Consider the following 10,559-nt stretch of genomic DNA (forward strand, 5'->3'; position numbering starts at 1 on the left):
CGGCGGTTTGGAGTATTGCTTTGAAGGCTTGGAGGAAATCTGATTATGGTTCCAATGCTAAAATTCTGCAAAGAAAATTAAGAAGAACTTTGAAAGCCATCCACTTTTGGAATAAGCACAAATGCAAGGAGTTGAATCAGCTGAAAGATGAACTGAAAAATTATATTTTACTATTGCAGCTAGAAGAAGCAAGTGGTGAAGGACTCACAGTTGAAAAACTGAAACTTTTGAGAAGCAAGGTACACGAATTAAATGTTACAATGGGTAGATTATCCACTTGGTGGAACCAGAGTGCAAAAGTCATATGGCATTATGAAGGTGATAGAAATTCCAGGTATTTTCATCATTATGCATCGGCTAAGAAGAATGGTAATCTTATTTGGCAAATCAATAATGAGAATGACCAGATTATAGAAGATTTTGAACAAATTGAAGAGGTTTTCTATAATTTTTTCAGTAAAAAATGGGCTTCTAAGGAATGCAAGATGTCGGGTTGGCCTTCAATCCCTGCTCATTTGAAACTTTCTAACTAAGAGGCTGATTTCCTAAATGCTGATTTCACTAAAGATGAATTGATCAAGCGGTCTTCAGTCAAGGTAATAACAAATCCCCGGGATTAGATGGCATTACAACTTCTTTTTTCAAATTTTTTTGGAAAATTGTGGAAGAAGATACTTGGAAGGATATTGTTAGTTTTTTTAAAACTGGATGTATGATTAATGATTGGAAAGATACATTAGTAGTCCTAATTCCAAAAATCCAAAATCGTATTGTTCCTTCCAATTTTAGGACGATAAGCTTGTGTCAGACTACATACAAGATTGTGGCGACTATGATTTTGAATAGAATGAGAAATTGTATTTCAAAATGTTTCACTGAAGAACAAGTTGTTTTTCCTAACGGTCATTCAATGTCAGATCATTTCCTTATTTCTCTAGAGATTTTTCATAAGCTTAGAGTTTCAAAAAAATAAAAAAGGATTGATGGTGATTAATCTTGATATGGAGCAAGCTTATGACAATATGTGTTAGGAGACTTTAAAGCAAGTGCTACAGATGTTTGGCATTCCATTGAGAATGATTTTGTTGATAATGGTTTTGTGTCAAAAAAGCCAGATATTCCTTCATTATTAACCGTAAAGCTTCCAAGTGGATCACTACTGAAAATGGGTTTCGTCAAGGCTACCCCCTCTCCCCATATCTCTTTATTATTTGCTCTCAACTATTCTCTCTAGCTATGGCACAAGAGGGTCAAGATTTGGTAATTCAAATCTCATAAAGATCTCAGAAAATTAACCATATGTTGTATGCTGATGATGTGTTGATCTTTTCTCAAGCTTCTAAAAAACTTGCCACCAAACTAAGAAGCATTGTGTTGAAATTCTATTCGTGGACTGGGTTGAAAGTAAATAATACCAAATCACAAATTCTATTTAGTAAAAACTTGAACAGAACTGAGATTGTTTGGGTAAAGAAGATTCTGAATTTTAAAATGGTTAAAGAACTGCATTATTTAGGATTCAAGTTATTGCTTAGAAGATCGATAAGATCTGATTTTCAGTTCCTTAATGATAAAATTCTGCAAAAGCTAAAGACTTGGGGAGGTAAAAGTCTTTCCTTGGCTGGAAAGTTTGTACATGCAAAAACATCTTTATTAACTCTTCCAAACTTTGTTTTGACTCATAATTTGGTGCCTAAGAAGATACTTCTGGAGGTGGATAAATGCTGCAGAAATTTCATTTGGAGCAAGAGAAATGGTAAGAAGGGTATGCACTATATAGCTTGGAGTACTCTTTGCAAATAAAAAGATAATGGGGGAATGGGCTTCCATTCGGCTGTTGATAGAGCAGGACCTCTTAAAGCTAGACTAACTTGGAGGATAATTCAAAATCATGGTTCATTGCTATCTCGTATACTCACAGTTAGATATGGAGACAACTTATGGAATATTAATCGCAAGAATAACACATCAATTACTTGGAAAATGTTAAATGAAGATGCTAGATACTTGAAACCTCTATTAAGGTGGAGAGTGGCTAATAGAAGGAAAATTGATGTTCTTAATGATATATAGCTGTTAGATAAGCGTCTAAATGAATGGCCAATTACTGCTGATTGCACGGGTTTGGAAGGCTTAAAGCTCAATCATTTTATTGATTCGAATGGGCCCTAGAAGGTAGAAGAATTATTATGCTTCTTTAATGAGAATTTGATTACTATTATCTTACAGATCAAGATAGATAATGAAGCACCTGAAGATTTCTTAGAGGAGTTTTGTGCTTTATTGGGCAAGTCTATTACAGCTCATGCTTATGATGCTCACAGCATCAGTCACAAGTGTGAGATGGAGTTGAGATCTGCTACATGGTTAAAAAAAACTTAAACATACAGCACGGGTTGAGTTATTTTGGTGGAGGCTGAGTAGATGTGCAAACCCAACAAATGAGTTCTTGAAATATAGGAAGCTCACAAATGATGATCTATTTGCTAGAGGTTGTCAAGAAGTTGAAAATCTGTCACACATTGTTGTTAATTGAAAACATCTGCAGGATGTGCTAAAGAAAATCCAAGTGTAGGGTTTTTATGTTCCTGTTTTTGATTCTCTGGATGACTGTCTAAGTGAGCTAAAAAGTATTTCTAATTTTGCACCTAATATAGCTATTCTATATTGCAATACGGTATTTCTTAATTGGAAAAATAGAAATTAAGTGGCTCATGGAGAAACAACAAATGCTATTTCAATAACTGCAGCAAATGTGATGTCCACAGCTTTCTTATCTTCTAATCCTCTCATTGCTAGATGGGGTACTAATCTCCCTAGGGAGTTTCAAACTGTTTGGCACCCTCCACTACTTGGATGGATTAAGATCAATGTTGATGCGGATCTTCTACTGTCATACAATGCTAGAATTGGTGGATGCTTTAGAGATGATAAAGGGAGACTATTGATGTCTTTTGGTGAAAAAAGAATGCCTTGGGACATAGCTAACCTCGAGCTAGATGCTGTGATTTCAGTCAGAAAATACTTACAACCGTGGATGATTGAATGCAAAGGACTCATAATTGAAGGTGATAACCTCAACGTTATCAAATTCATTCAAAATTCTTCGAATAAGGCGAAGTGGCAAAGCTACAATCGGATAGAGGAGAATCTTCTATTCTTGGTTGATTTCAATAAGGTAATTTTCAACCATATACATAGAAATTGTAATAAAGTATCTGACATGTGTGTTACTTTGGCTTTAGATAACCACTTTTGTTTTGATAGCTCTTCTTTTGCAAGCATTCCTTCTTCTCTAGGCTCTCTTTTGAAGAAGGAATGTGAACATTTGCTCTAGTTTGTACCTAGTTTTCCTTTTCTTTTTTTAATGCATTTGCAGCTGCAGTTTTCAAACAAAAAAATGATAAAGGCTTTGATAGAAAATTTCTTTTTTGAAAAATACATGTTAGTTTAAGTGGAAAACTTGTGTTATAAGGAAAATGAATGAACAATATTAATATGTTAGACTTGAATTGCTTTGAATATTTAAATTTCTTGTGCTTAAAAACTATAATTTATGAATCTTGACTGTGGCATAAGAAACTATATCAAGCGAGCATGAAGACTGCTAGGAATATCACCCAAAAAATCCTAATTAGATGCATAATTAAGTTAGACTCCACTAAGGACCACCTACGTGATGACTACCAACTAGGAAAATAAGTTAGGTCTTCATTGATTCAATAAAAGTTATTATGACATCCTCGTAGAATGATATAGCTGAAAGGAAAAATAGAACCTTGGTGGAAGCTTCTAGGGCAATGCTAGCTAAGTATTCACTTGCTTAGTATTTTTTGGTAGAAGCACTGAATACTGCTTGTTCTGTTTTAAAAATGGTGAATGTTAGATCCAAGATTAATAAGAAACCATATGAACTTCTTAAGGTTAGGAAACCTAACCTTTATCACTTGCATTTCTTTGGCTGTAGATGCTTCATCTAAATTTATGGAAAATCACCCTTAGAAAAATTTAATTCCATGACTGATGAATGTGTCTTCTTAGGTTACTCATTTATAGGTAAGGCCTATGTAATCTTTAATAAGTCGACCCAGATAGTAGAAGATTTTCCTATGTGGTATTTCATGAAATAGATAGAACCTCTAAATCTAAACCTGAAGAAGATGAAGAAGAAGTGGAGGCCATTCAAGGGGTAGAAGCAATTGTTATAGGAGATAGAGTAGAAGCTTATGAAATATTTTTAGAGAATGGAGATATTCTACTAGTCAACCTAAAGAACTTATTTTAGGAGACCCATATGAAGGTGTTAGAACTAGGCATAGACTTAGGAAGAAAGTTATTCTTAAGCTTTTATCTCTATGCTAGAACCCACAAACATAGATCAAGCCCTAGCTGATGAATTCTAGATCCTAACAATGCTATAATAGCTAAACAAATTTGTTAGAAATGATGTATGGGGTCTAGTTAGGAGACATAAGGACCAGAGTTTGGTTGAAACAAAGTGGGTTTTCAAAATTAAGATGAATGACTCTAGAATAATAGTGGGAATAAGGCCATATTTGTAACTAAGGTGTATAACTAGATTGAAGAAAAATATTTTAAGGAAACCTTTTCCCCTATATATATAGATTAAAAGCCATTATGGTGCTAGTAGCCTATACTTCCTTTAAGGGATTTAAACTAAATCAAATGGATGTTAAGAGTAACTTCCTAAATAGGGTTATTCAAGAGGATGTTTATGTTGAAAACATTTATAATCCCCAAATCATATATTAGAACTAAAGAAGGCCTTGTATGGATTAAAGCCAATAGCTAGAGTCTAGTATGAAAGGCAGATCACAATCCTTCTAGATAGAGGCTTTATTAAGGGTAGTGTTGACAACACTCCTTTAATTGAGAAAGAAGAAGAAGACTTACTCATTCTCAAAATTTATATTGATGACATCTTATTTAGATCCTTAGATAAAAACCTATGTTATGAATTTTCAAAAATAAAGACTAAAGAATTTTAGATGAGTACAACTGGATGGCTATTCTACTTTATTGGATTTAGTGTAAAGGAGAGGGATGATGGAACCATCCTTAGCCAACATAAATACATTGAGGATATCATTAAAAAGAATGAAATGGATAATTCTAAGGCCATGAACACTCCCATGAGTTATACTGTTCAATTATACAAGGACCCAAATAAAAAATTAGTAGATCGGAAAAAGTATCGAGGGATAATTGGATCACTTCATCATTTGACTGCTAGTAGACTGGACATAATGTTTAGTGTGTCACTATGTGAGGTTTCAGTTTGATCCAAAAGAATCCATCTTGAATGCTACTAAGAGAATCCTTATATACATGTTAGGCATTTCAAATCTAGGATCTAGTATCCTTGACATAGTACTTCTTTTGAAATTATAGGATATTCAGATTTTGATTTTACAAGTTTTTGGTATATAGAAAAGGCACTTCTGGAACCTATCAACTCATAAGATAATCTTCAGTCTCTTGGTCTAGTTGAAATTAAAACTCAGTAGAACTTTCCACAGTTGATGTAGAATATATATCAGTAGGGAGGTGTGTTGCTAAAGTCTTATGGCTAAAGTAATAACTCTTAGATCTTAGATTAATTTTAGGTACCATTCCAATTATGTGTGACAAAACTAGTGCGATTTGCATATCAAAAAATCCAATTCAACACTCCCACCAAAGTATGTAGTTATTAGGCATCACTTTATAAAAGATCATGTAGCTAAGAGAGATATAGAATTATATCATATAGCTACAAGAGATCTATTGATAGAAACCTTCACTAAACACCTAGCCTAAGACACATTTAGTATCTTGAGTACTAAACTAGGTGTTATAGACATTCATGCTTAACTCAAGATAATTAAAAAAAAATGTTTGGAATAATTCATTCACATGTGTTAAACTGTATGTATTTGTTCTTGTACATGTTTATATATTATTGTTTGTTGTTTATGATTGAATAAAAAAAATAGGATACAAATATTTCCTGGTCATCACTCACACCTCAATAACTAACAAAATCTTTCAATTTTTTTTATATCGTACTGTACGATCCTCGCTTGTACTGTACGATATATATACAGATGCATAGATCAAAACCCTTAGTTTAATAAATGGTCCAGATTAGATCCATGATATGTATATCATATTGTAAGAACCTTTATTCATCCTATCTTATCTACATGTAACAAGTTGTTGACAAATTCAATTCATTTGGTATGAAATTGATGCAAATCATATGATAACATTCCTCTCATTATAATATATGATACATATGTCAATCAGGATTGGGATTAATTCAATTCATCTGGTACAAAAATAATTGCATTTCATAATGTACAAATATTAGTCATATTGTACAAAACCTTTCATCAAACACTATGCCAATGACTCCTCATGATGAACATAATTCCTTAAAAACGTCCAGTACAATTCCCGATCGTACAATACAAATTGACAACTTTTTTTTGACAAGTAATCTAGAAGAATTAACTTATCTAATCATATTCTATAAATCTAGATTAAACATTATAATCTTCCCTAAAATCTATAAATTTGATGGTTTTTCATATTTCAACTCACTAAATCCCTCAATCTCATACCCTCTGAATCTTACCTATCTAATGGCCAGTGGAAGCAAAAATAACAGAATGTCCGAGGAGAGCTCCTCCTCCTCTAATTGCTTTGATGATCATTTTCTATCTGTAAGGGATGAAGTTGCCTACTACAAGTTTAAGAAGTATAAAATTACACCATCAATAATGTTAAATCAACCAGCTCTTAACTTTGAGGTGATGAACCTCTTTTCCTCCACTACTCTTCAATTTCTACTCAAATTAGATTTTCCCATCAATTATGAACTACTTTATGAATTCTTAACCAACCATAGGCTAAATTTGGAAATCTCTATCTTTATTACATATGTTTGACAACAACCCATAGAGATCACCAAGGAAGTTTTAGGGAAACATATCAGTCTTTCTACTGAAAACCCTCGTCCATAATCCCTTCTCCCAGTAACTGACTTTGCTTAGAGTTCTATTATCTTGACTATTAGGAATGTGTATATAAACCAACATCAACATTAGTCCACACCTTAAATCAGAATGCCCAGGTTATCCAGCATGTCTTTAGAACCTCAGTTATACCAAAAGCTGGGGAACAGGTTAACATAAACCTACTTCTTTCCACAGACACCTACCTAATAATGTCAAATACCAAATTTGATGGTGCCCAAATGATTATTTATTATATCTAAAATATGACTCATATTTGATATCCCAATACCTGAAGAAACAAAATATCACATTAGCACACGTCACAGAATATATCTTTGACAAAAAGTACCAAATCAATGATCCTCCTCCTCCCAATAATTTTCCTATTTTCTAAATAAATGCCTCCTTTTATATTATTTTTCATTGGGGCATGAGCACAGTGAGCCCTATTTTATTAAATAAGGGGAAACTGTTCATGCAGGTAGACCTGTACTACCACCAATACCACCATTAACACCTACCTACCCTACCTACTCTCATGATGATATAATTTAGCGGCTCAAATGATTAGAAATTAGGCTCGAGTATCACCTTTAGCAATAATAATAGCAGCACGAGGAATAAATGAGATGGTTTAAAGAAATTTTTTCCTTAACTGATAATGAATTTACCTCCATCCATCAATAGTTTGAACCACCACCACCATCACCTGATCAGGATCCACCTTTTTATTAATTCTTTTATTTTTTTTTTATTTTTATTTTTTTTTTTATTTTTTACCTTTAGTGATTATTTGTTAATTTTAACTACTTTACTTCTTATAATGTTCACTTTGTTTGTTGTTCCTACTCTTTTTAGTGATTCAAAAGGGGAAAAAATGTTTATTTTGTTGTATGTTTCAGTTTAATAGAATCATGTGTTTGTTTTACCTTTTTGTTATCTTTATTTTCCTTTGTTCTTTCATTAAAAGAAGTAAAAAAATTGCAACACTTAATTTTTAAAATTATCACCCAGTGAATAGGATCCTTGGAGTAAACAATTTTGTACTAATTATACTTATGACTTATAATAGTACTGTATGATCGATATATAAAGAGTGGGCTTAATGACAATTTTATTAATTTGTTTCTATGAACAAATTATACTGTACTATTTAGATCATACAATACAATTCATTATGATTTGAAAACCCTAGCCGTCGGATCAAATAACTAAGAAATCTAAAATCTGATTTTTAAACTAATCGTAATATATGATTTAATACATGCTGTAATAAAATTTTAAAATCTTACTTAAATGAACCCCCATAATTAGTCAATCAAATCATTATTTAATTTATTATAGCAGTTCATACTGTATATTATATTTATCATAATGAATGATTACTAGAGGAAAATTTTGATTATCCAAAAGAACGTAACAAATAAAACCATGATTTTTGAACTAATCAAACAATATGATATTGATATCATACTAAATGACCTACTTGAGATCAACTGACCATACTATATGATGATAAAAATATGGGATGACTTACACAAGTGAATTCTAATAATCACAAGAATCATCTTATATGAATAAGAAATAAAAGCTAAAAGATCATATTGAATGATCTCTCGATCATATTATATGACATGTTGAATAAGTTAAAAAGCTCATCTGAAGAACTTCTTACTTCATACTAGATAGGCCTAGTTTTAAAAATAATTTTACTGTATAAACTCAAATTATACCACACGAACTTTGATGGCAAACTTAAAATTTTAGAGTTTTTTTAGCCCAATACTTAAGAAATACTTAGAGATTCTCTTTATAATATGAGAGGATTGTATAACTGCTGAAGGAATTTTGAAAGAGGAGCTTTTTGAAAAAATTATGGTTTGATAAGAAGGAGAAGGTGAGGTTAAGCGTGAGGGAGAAGTGTGAGGGGATCACACGGTTGCTCCATGCTAGCTACTCCCTTGCTCCTCATATGGCCTTGGTGAGTGTTTGGAAGCTCTTTTGGGAGAAAGGCTTCTTATGGAGAAAAATGTGTTAAGGTCCACTATCATAACCAAGAGGGTAAGATAGCATGTGGCACTCTGCCACATCAAGTTTGGTGAATGTGAGTCTATAAGGGCTTCTTCTCCTTACTATGCAACTAAAAGGAGAGTCACTTAGTGTTAGTGCAATACTAAGAGCAAAGGACTCTAGGCAGTAGACGTAAGTCAAGGTTAACCAAATCACCATAAAAATCTATGGTGTTTTTTTTTCCTTTTCACACTTTTATTTTTCCATCATTTATTTCTTTTATAAGTTCTTGGGAAAACCGATGATCATCAATTCATTTCATAAATTAAATTATCATCGTAGTTAATTAATTCTTTTGATAAACACATTCTCTTCCATAATAAGTTAGAACCGGATATTTTTTATTTTAAAAACTTTTTCAAAAAATTATTGTCATAATTATTTTCAGGTTGGGAAACTATTAAAAATTACCAATCCTCCACCCCCCCCCCCTCCATGAACTTTCAAAGCCAGGGATTAAAGGACACTTAGAAGGTCCAAGAGTCTATTTAGGTTGATAAAGTTTATGTAAAGGTTAGTGGAAAGGTTTTGGAAGGGTGTTTAACAACCTTTGACCCCTTCAATAGCTTATGTTGATAGTTTGACAAGTCAACATGGTCAATAATGTTGAGGTGAATGCCAAGTCAATATGGTCAGTTAGACCAAAGCCTCAAGAGCTCATTGAAATGGTTTGTAGAGCCTTAATACTAGAGTATTGGGATTTAACTAAAAATATTAGAACTTAAATTGATTTCGCAAAGTAAAATGTGTTGACCTGGTCAAAATGAAAATGATTAGACTTGAGATTATGTAGGAATTATTCAAAATATCAAATAATATTTTTTGAGGAATCTTAAGATAATAGGTTTAGAATTTGAATGCTTAACTCTTATGATTCAAAGTTTGACTATGGATTAAATTTTGTCCAAGCAAAGATAAGCATTATTTGATTAATGGTAGGTTTTAAATACTTTAAAATTACCATTAGAGTAGGATTATGAGATTGAGGATGTTGATTTGGTTAAATATGTTGAATATACTTCTTTAGACCCTAAAGGGATTATTCAGTCAACTTATGTTAACTTGGTTAACCAAGTTGATCTAGGATATGGGTCAGGGTTAAACATATTTAAAATAATAAATTGGATCTAGTAGAGGTAGTTTCTTTGTATAGTTTGATCTAAATGGTCAAACTGGCCATTTAGGCCCTTAAAGGGCCATTAGGTCAACCTAGTTTGACTTGGTCAACCAGGTTGACCAAGGACTGTGTCCATGCTCAACATGTTTGAAATGATATTTTGAGTTTATTAAAGGCAGCCCCAAGGTCTGGAGTGATTATTTCAATCAAAATTTTCATTTGAACCCTTAAGGGGCTATTGAACCCTCATTGACTTAACCAACCTATAGACCCAAGGTTTGGGTTTGGGTACAATAAGTTTGGTTTGATGTTTTGAGTTAAATGAAAGTGGTCTCAAGCAAGTTTGAGGC

Source organism: Dendrobium catenatum, unplaced genomic scaffold, assembly GCF_001605985.2.
Source record: "Dendrobium catenatum unplaced genomic scaffold, ASM160598v2 fragScaff_scaffold_185, whole genome shotgun sequence".
Classification (NCBI taxonomy): Eukaryota; Viridiplantae; Streptophyta; class Magnoliopsida; order Asparagales; family Orchidaceae; genus Dendrobium; species Dendrobium catenatum.